The following is a 9,244-nucleotide window of genomic DNA, read 5'->3' on the forward strand; positions in this document are numbered from 1 at the left end:
CCTCGGTTTCCCCAGCCAGTTTTAAAAGAGGCTTATGTTAGGATTAAAAGGTCTCCCTGGAGCACGGGTAATTCCATGAAAGCCAAAGGGTGCTCTCAGAGCCCCTCCTCCCCACGTGTGACTCCACCACGGGGGCCGGACTGCTCCGGAAGCCCCTGGCCTCTCCTCGCCCCCATTCTTCGGGAGGCGTGGGAAAGAGGGGGTACAGCACCCCAGAGTCCAGCCTCAGATCCTGGGTTCTCTGGCAGGCGTCTTCCAGACCCAAACCACACATCTCACCCAACTCGTCAAAATGCTCCCTTCCTTCTTAGCTCCTCAAAGGCCAAAAATAGGGGTATTAATCCTCCTTAACCCCATTCTGCAAGGGAACCAGTAGCTCAGAGACATCACATAACCCACCCAAAGTCACACAGCAAATCAAGATGGGTCCAGGACTCGAAGCTGGCACCGGGCGTACCTGCCTAGGATGGTAAGGCACATTGATGGAGACCACGGTAGCTCCAGCAGAGTTCACGAGGAAAGTTGTTGGCCACAGCAGGTTGTAATTCCACGCCTGAAGCCATGCTCCAGCGACCCAGGGGCCAGGGCCTGTTTTGGGCAAGGCTCTAAGGGGGTGGGAGGGTGGCAGTCACCCGTTTAGAAGCGTCATCGTTACTCACACCTTTGTGTGAAGGAGTTTATCAGATCTCTCTTCCAGACGGCTGGGAGGAACAGGGATGGGGGTCCTGGGTGCTGATGCCAGCCCCAGGCAATGCAGAAAAGAGAAACCAGAGAAGCGGCAGGCAGGCAGGTGGAGCCCCAGCCCCTCCCCTCCCTCGTCCTCAGTTTCAGAATCTGAAATGGATGGGTGGGAGCAAAATCTAGCCTAGGGCCATACTCCTCCGCAGGGGCGCACGAAAAGCTTGGGGGCACGCTGGGTTGTCAGGAGGACGGAGTCACCTATTAGCCTACGTCCAGGCTGGGGTCAGGGACGCTCACCGCCCTGCACCGGGGGAACAGCCTGCACAGTGAAACACCGTCCTGAACGCACGCCCGAAGCGCCGCCGGGGAAGGCGCCGCTGGCAGCGCAGCACCACGCGCCCGGCGCTGCTGAGGGCTTCGCTCCGCCACTGCCCCCATCTCCCAGGTGAGGAAGCTGAGGCTGAGAGTGCCCGAGAGGCAGCAGCCCGGGGGCACACGGCTGGCACAGGCGGCCCGTGGCCACGTGGGCCGGAGTGCCGGGCCCTGCCCAGTTCTAGCCTCCTGAGCGGAGCCCGTGAACTCCAGATGGAGGGACCTGGGCATGGTGGCAAGTGGGAGACCAAGCGCAGCTGCTATGACCTCCGGCCCTGCTCGGCTCCCAGGCCCTTTGGGGGGCTCACCGCCCGCTTCTCCCAGAGGCCCCAGCACGTCTGCGCCGAGCAGTGTGCGCGGACTTGCTTGCACAAGTCGTGCCCTCACACACACTCACACGGCAGGGCAGAGGGCACGTGAGGAAGGAGGGCTCCGCCAGGGGCTGGCAAAAACCGCAGGATTCGAACAGGGGTCCCCGGCCCCCAGCCCTGCCCCCGGCCAGCCGGGACCCCCGCGAGGGCCCCTCCTTCCCTCCCGCGGCCCCGGCCACAGCGGGTCCCCCACCACCCCTCGGTCCTCCCAGGCCTGGCTTTTCTGAGCATCTCCAAAGAGCTGGCAAACCGCCGCCTCTTTTAGCTCCTCTTTCCTTTGATCGCATGATGGGAACAAGGGAAAAGTAAAAATACCCCGTGAGTGAGAGGAGCCACGGAGAGCAGAGCTGGGGGCGGGGAGGGAGGGAAGGGAGCGCTCCCTCCCGGGCCCCCCACCGGCCTGCCTCCACCTGCTGGGGGGCAGGGAGGAACCCACCCAATTCCCAACGAGCCGGGAAGGCTTCCACCTGGGGTTCCTCCCGGGCAGCCAGCAGGCGCCCCGCAGCTTCAGCCCCCCTGCCCACCCCGCCTTCTCCGCCGGGGCCCCCTCCCCGCTTCCGCTCTGCTGGCCCCTGCTGGTATCTTGGGCTCAAGGGGTGAGCACTGAAAAAACAGGATGAGGAGCTCAGAGGAGAGAGCTGGGGCACCTCACACAGCCAGGGCTGACCGGCCAACACCGCCTTCCAGAACATTCTTTCAGTGCACAGGGGAGATAGGGGAGCTAGGGGTGCTAGGGGGACGGTTGGCAGGCTACGCCTTGGCCCCATCCAGCCAATCGTGTCAAACCTGAGGTGGGGGTTGTATCTGGGGGGGAGGGTCCCCCACCCAGCCCAGCTGAGGCCTCTCCCATATCTGAGAATCGCCCTGGACAGGATCCCCAAACCCGCCTCCACAACCAGCCGGCGCCTCAAAGAGCAGGGGTCTCCGGCCCTTCTCGTGTCTAACTTAAGCCCTCTCTCAGCTACCGGGGTCTGCACCAGGAAGAGCACGAGTCACCAGACACCCGCCCCATCCGCAGAGAATGACCGTGAGTTATGGAACCCCGATTATTTCTATACCAAGCTTCTTTTTATTCCTCCCCGGAACCAGGGAAACAGAACAAAACCCGGCCACCAAACGAGAGGGCAGAGTCAGATGGAATGACCGGCTGCTTGGCTCCCGGGGTCGTGGCCAGTCCAGCCCATGGGTCAACTGCCCTCGGAGCATGGCCTGGGGGACTCTCTCCCAGCTCCCGCCCAGGCCAGCCCTGGGGGCTCAGCAGGACAGCCAGCGCCCAGGGCACAGCCCCCAGGGCACAGCCCCGCAGGGCTGCCTCCAGCTCGGTCCTCCCGGCCTCCCGGCCTCCCGCCTTCTTGAGTCGGGTCTCTTCCACCCCCTCCCTGGTGACCCCCTTGCTTTCCCAGGTCGCCTCCAGCAGCCATTTCATCTCTACTCACCCTGGCCTTGCCCAGCCCACCCCAGGTGCTCTAAAAAGCTGGGGGGACTGTGAAGGGGTGAGCAGCCAGTTTGGATGCTCTGGGCTGTTTAGACGCCTCGTCGCCCACACCTCTCGTCTCCACGGAAGGGAGCAGCCAGGGCCCTCCCTGACAGGGAGCGTGAGGGGGGACTTGAGGCCCCCACCCCTCCTCCAGGACCCCCTCTCCCAAGGGGGCAGGCAGGACCCCCGGGGGGCTTCAAGTGCTGGACGGCAGACCACCTCTGGGCCCCCCCCTTGGCCCCAGCGATCCCCGGGTGAGGGGTGGGAGTTGCCGGACAGGCCACGTCTCCTCCCAATGGACGAGGCCGCCAAGTCCCATGGCCTGAGCCTCCTTCCACCGCAGCTGTGCCAGCCACAGACCCGCAGAGCCATCCCCGCCTGGCCGACTCCAGGGCGTGGGGACGGGGACGGCTGGTGAGCCCCTCAAACCCCAGCAGCAGGACCGTCTCCACGTGGACAACACCCGAGGCTCCGGGCCCTGACCCCCGCGCCGGGCGCAGCCAGCCCCCCACAGCTCCCCGTGCTCGCGGAACGAGCGCAGACGCGCGTGAAGGGCGAGCGGGCGCTTCCTCGCCCCGCCCCCATCCCCTGTACCCTGTCTGGATGAAGCAGGCCCTTCTGCTGACCGTTCTTCAACCCTCAAGGACGAGTCCAGAGGTGGGATTTGGGGGCCCGGGTTCAGGCAGGTCAAATAGGGGTCGGGTATGTGGAGCATCCTGGGACCACCCGCCCGCCCTCCGCGCCCCTCCAGCTGGCAGGCGCTGGTTCCGCGGAGTCGCCCTGCTCTGGGGGCAAGGAGGAGTGCACTGTGGGGCCCGCCCCGTCGGGCCCTGCCACCCTCGCCCCCGCGCTGCTCCAGCTTGCCAGCCTGGCTCCAGAATGTTCCACGCTCAGAAACCCCCGAGCCCACTGCGCAAGCCAGCCCCTCCCCATCCTACGAAAACCAGGGCTGGTTCAGAGGGCTAGTTCCGCGGGAGGTGCACGGTAGGCCCGAGGGAAACACGCGTGGACGCAAAGAAGGGAAGGAAGGCGGCCGAGAGGGCGGGAAGGAGAATTTCCTTAGATTGATCCCAATGGAAACTGAGGAGGAAAAAACTATAAATCATTTGTCCCTCCTCTCCCTGCCCGGAGAGTCCCTCCAGGCTCGTCCTTCTCCCTCTGAAGCCAACTGCGTAAGGGACCAAGAGGCAGCGCTCAGCTCCTCCTCCTCCAAGAAGCCTCTCCTGATTGCTCCAATCCCCCACCATCTCCTTCCTCCGCAGTAACTCCCATAGAGCCTCAAGAAGTCTCCTGTGCTGTTGTTCCGCAGCACTGCCCTTGCGCTGAGTTCTTTCAGCCCTCCCGCGTGTGCCTGGCCGTGGAGTCCAATCCCTTCTGCACGACCACTCACTCAGCAAACACGTGCTGAGCACCCACTATGTGCCGAGCCCTGCTCTAGGCCTAGAGACACGGCTGGGAGGGGGGCAGGCGGCAATGCCCGCCCTGCGGAGCGCCTCGAGGGGCTTCTTTAGACTAAGATAGCCAGGGGAGGCGTCCCTGAGGAGGCGACATTTGAGCAGAGACTAAATGAGGAGGTGGCCATCGGGAGAAGAGCATCTCACGTGCAGAGCGGCAAGTGCAAAGGCCCTGCGGCGGGCACGTGCTGAGCGTTCATCGTTCAAGGACCAGCAGGAGGCCAGAGTGACGGAGGACGGGGGACCCGAGATGAGATCAGAGAGGGCGGCGGGCACAAGGTAAGCCGCACCTGGTGGAGCACGTGTGGAGGGTGGAATTCAGTCCAGGAGGAACGGGGGCCCCTGAAGGGCTCCGACCTCAGCGACAGGCAGGGACTCGTGGCATGAAACACCCAAGGCCCAGAGGAGCGGCCGCCTGCGAGGCCACGGCAGCTGGGGGGCAAGGCGAGCTCATCTCATCGCCCCCCCCCCCGTGCCTACCAGCAGTTCAGCCCAGAAAATGCCCGGCCCTGACCCTCCTCTCCTCCCAGAGTCAGGGGCCAGCACCAAGCTCACGCCGACCCAGACCTCCTCCAGCCGCCAGACCCCTCTTCCTCGTAGACCCCCAGGCCTGTCCTTCCCACCCCCGCCCTTCTCCCAGCGGGGCCCTCCCCGACGTGCCGCCACCACCCCTAGTTTCCCAGCACGAGACCCACCTGGGCCAGCCTCACCTCTTCTGCAGATGTCGCGACTATGGGGTTCACCGCTAATGCTGCTGCTTCCTCTCTTCCTGCCTGTCTCCCCTTCCTCACGCCAGAGCTCTCCCAACCCCGCCACTGCCCTGGGAAGCCGGCGCCCACGGGCTCAGCCCGAGCGACCGCCACCATCTCGCGTGGCCGCGACCACCGCCACGGCGGCGGGCCAGGCTCCCAGGGCTTGGGCCCCCCTGAGGTCAGGAGAAGGGGTCGCGGCACCTGAGAAGCCACCCCCCGCCAAAACGTGCGGATCCCGGCAGGGACCCCAGTCTTTACCCAACAAGGAAACGGGTCCAGGGGCTGGTTTCGGTCACACCGAGAAACTTCCAGAAGGGTGGCTAGGGGACTGAGCGTGGGCAATGGGGCAGACTGACTGGTCCTCACAGGGCCTGGACTGGCCGCACGGCTGGCTGGGCACTCCTGGGACAAGGGGCGCTCGGCGCCTTCTCCAGGAGCGTGCGCAGGCTCACCTCGACACACTGCCCGCTCGTCGGCCGGCTCGGCCCTAAACGGCACCGCCGGCCTTGCGGGCTGGCATTGCCCCGTTACCGCAGATAACGTCTCCCCTAATTGAATGGGGGCCAGATAACATCATCACGCACAGCGTTCCCCAATTCATTTAATAGACGTGTGTACACATATATTTATGCCTCGCCGCTGCCATGAGCTTGCTGAACAGCGAGGTTAACAATAAAACATTTCGACAGGAGTCATCAGTTTTAATTTAAAGGAGTGGTTTTTACTATCCTTGTGGTGCTCGTTTCCCAAGGAGCCAAGAGAAGCAGGGACGGGCTGGAGCAGGCTCCCCCAGACCTGGGGACCAGGAAGGCCACCCGCGGGCGCTTCATCTCTGCTAAGCAGGCGCCTCTGGGGAGCAGGCTCAGGCAGGGAAAGAGAGGCAAGGGGGAGCCGAGGCAGAAGCTCAGGCCGGGGAGGGGTGGGAAGGCAGAGCCAGAAGCCTGAGGCCTGGCTGGGAGGCGGCAGGGGGAGGGCAGGAGAGAGGGAGCGCTGGAGGACAGAGGGAGGCCGAGAGGAGGAGCACAGGGCAGAGAGAGACGAGAAACAGAGCTTGCAGGAGCGAGAGAAAAGGCAGCCTGCACTCTGCAAGGGCCAAAGGCACTGAAATCTCTAAATTAATTTTTGATAGTCCCCTGCAAACTGGGGCAGAGTTGACACTCGCAAAAAAACAAGCCCCGCCTGCTCCTTCCAGGAGCCAACGCCAGGAAGCTGGAGGCCACTGCCCAGCGGCCCCCCAGAGAAGCCCCTCGGCCTGCTCCCCCAAGTCAGCCTGGGCAGTTGGCAGCTCTCCCGCCAGCCCCAGCTGAAGCCCAGATGCCAGCTTCCCCCGCGTCTTCCCGGGGCGGCAGAGGCGGCTGCCACTCTGCAGAAGCAAGATAACCTTCGCGCCAGCAGCCGGCGAGCCCAGCTGCCCAGGCTGCCGGCGGGGCCTGCCCACTGCAAAGTTGGGTTCTCAGGCTGCACAGAGGAGGACAACAGGGCTGGGCAGATGTCTCTGGGGTGCGTGGTAATTAGGGGCTGCCGGTTCCAAACTTGTCTAGGGGGAGAGGATGTAGCCACCGGCTGTAATTACAAAGCTCAGAAGCCAGCGGGTCCTGGGCCCATCTTTCCCAGCAGAGCCGGCACACATGTGGCCGAGCAGCCTGCAGGCCGGTCTGGGGACCCCACCGCCATGGGGTGAGGGCTGGATCCAGCCCCCCACCCTTCTGGCTCGCAAACGGCTCTCGCTCGCTCCCCGGCTCTCTCACCTGCCTCTGCCTGCCTGCCAGCCGCCGCGCAAGGTGCTCCCTCCCCCGAGACATCACGCCTCCAACCCCACGAAAGAAGCCACCCAGACGAAGGTCGGGAGGAGGGGGAGAGAGAAGGAGCAGCCTACGCGGGGCCACTGAGGCCCAGAAAGCAGCTCAGCTCCCAGCGTGCTCCCTCCCGGCTGCCCTCGGCCTGCTCAGGAGCTCTCCTACGGGATACGCCGCCCCTGCTCCACTCCCTCTCCTGGAAAGTCCCAGGGTGAAGCAATCCCCTGGCGTCGGCACTGCCACCTTCCTCTTCGGGTCTCTCTCCAACAGGGGCTCTTGACCAGGGCCGGCGAGCGTGAACTGAAATTCAAGAAAACACTGTTCTCGTGGGGGCGTGCTGGTGCGGGTGTGACACGTTGATTAAATGCACAGCATAGTGTGGGCTTAGTACCACGTCTGTGGCTTTCACCTGACTGGCAAAGGGGTCCGTGGAACAAAAAAGGTTTAAGGGTCCCTGGTCTAAAAAGCAAATGCCTTGAGAGGAGTGAGCCACGAAGACTAAGACTTTTGGGGTATTTTTTTTTCCCAAGATGAATAAAGGTGTTGACAGATGGGGGGAGGCTTATGGCCAAAAGGACAAAAGTAGGGAGGGAGGGGCACGGTCCGCTAATTCACAAGTAGGCAGGGGCGCCATCCCAGGCCTAGCAGGCTCCGGATGCCAAGGCCACTCACCCTCTCCCCACCCGAAGAGGAGGGCTGGGGGGCTCTCCCGGAAGTGGGCTCTGGCACCCACTCCCCACCATAGCCAGGCCCCCTTCACAGGCCCTCTTGGCTAGCCACCAGGGCCTGCCTGGGGGAGATGACAAGCCCCCTGCCCGCTGGGGGCCGCACCCAGGAGCGGCCAGCACCCTGTGGGGACTCTTCCTGCCACCCCGGACGGCTCTCCAGGAAGGCTCTTGCTCTCGCCTCTTACAGAAGCTCACAGCCCAGCCCTGGGGTTCAGCCCCCCAGGGTTCAGAGCAGGCCCGCACACGGGGCAAGGGGCGGCGAGGGGGCCCGGCCTTCGTCCTGGGCGCCCACCCCGGGCTGCGGGCTGAGGGGCTGGGCGACGCTGCCTGCCTGGTGGGCCGGAGCCCCAGCCCTCGCCCCCGCCCCGGGGGACAGCAGGAGCCTTCACAGCACGGCTGCCCCTGCTTTCCCCTCAAACCTTCCACCCCCACCCCCGCGTCAGCTCAGGCCGGGCTGATGGAGCGACAGACAGACCAACCCGCTCCGAGGGACACGTGGCTTCAGGCGCCCGGGCCGGGCAAGCCCCGCTCCGTCGGTGTCCCGCAAAGCTTTCTTCCGCGCCGGAGGCAGGAGCGGCGTCGAGAGGGGCGAGGGAAGCCAGGTGCCTCCTCCAAAAAGGACCGAAAGTCTGAGGGCGGGGGTGTCACCGGTGGCCGGGGGCAGGGGGCGCTCGCACGCCCGGGCCTCCCGACTCCCCGCCGCCGCCGCGGCCGCCCCATCTCAGCGCCGGCAGCTTCCGCCCGCCCCGTTGCGGGGGCGCCGCTCGCGATCCCGGCCCCCACTTCCCGGCCCCGCCTCTGCGCGGGGAGGGGGCGCCTCCAGCCGGCCGGCGCCGGGGAAGCCCGGGCCCGGGGCGGGGGACCCCCGCCCCCCGGTACACACACACATGCACACGCGCGCCTGCCGCACACGCACACGGCCCCGCCGCCCTCCCGGCAGCCTGGCGGAGACGCGGGATCGCCGGAGTCCCAGGCAGGTCCCGAGAGTGCGGGGAGAACAGGACCCCGAGGTCCCGGAGCCGCGGGGAGACCTCGGACCCCCAGGCGCCGCCCCAGCCCGCCGCGGCCGGGGCAGCGCGCGCGGGGCTCGGGCCGGTGGCAAGACCAGCCCCGGCGCGGGTGCGGGCGCGGGACGCGGCGGCGCCGAGGGGAGCCGGGGCGCGCGGGGCTGGCGCTGCCCTGCGGGCGAGAGACGGCGGATCCCGCCCCGCGCCCCCGCCGCCCGGCCTCTCCGCAGAGGGCGCGCTCACGCTGCCGCCCCCACCTGGGAGCTGGCTCGACCCCCCCCCCCATCAGAACCTGACGGAACCCCAAAAACCCAAAGACACTTTCCCCCAGGCCCGAAAAAACAACCGCTCCCCGTTGCCTCTCTCCGGGATAGCCGGAAAGTCCGCCCCTTCCCGTGGAGAGACCCGCGCACCCGGGGGCTCCGGACCCTCCTCGGCGCAGCCCCGGGCGCGGGAGCTCGCCTGGAGCCGCCTCCCCGACCCCCGGGGTCCCCGCCGCAGCCCGCGCCCCGAGGCCGGTCCCTCTCACCCGCCCGCGGGCCACAACTCACCGCGCGCCGGCGAGGACGGGGCCGCAGCGAGGGCTCCGCCGCGCGCCCTCCCGGC

General features: G+C 66.3%; 1 protein-coding gene across 1 annotated transcript in view; it reads right to left on the minus strand.

Moving 5' to 3' along the window:
* The window catches only part of GRM4 (glutamate metabotropic receptor 4), a 118,221-nt gene extending 116,878 nt beyond the window's left edge, over nucleotides 1-1,343 (minus strand). Inside the window, 1 exon segment of the mRNA XM_058306583.1 lies at nucleotides 458-1,343. The gene's annotated coding sequence lies outside the window, so the exon portion shown is untranslated.
* Nucleotides 1,344-9,244: the final 7,901 nt, after the last annotated feature.

This window comes from Dasypus novemcinctus, chromosome 11, assembly GCF_030445035.2.
Source record: "Dasypus novemcinctus isolate mDasNov1 chromosome 11, mDasNov1.1.hap2, whole genome shotgun sequence".
NCBI classification, from domain to species: Eukaryota; Metazoa; Chordata; class Mammalia; order Cingulata; family Dasypodidae; genus Dasypus; species Dasypus novemcinctus.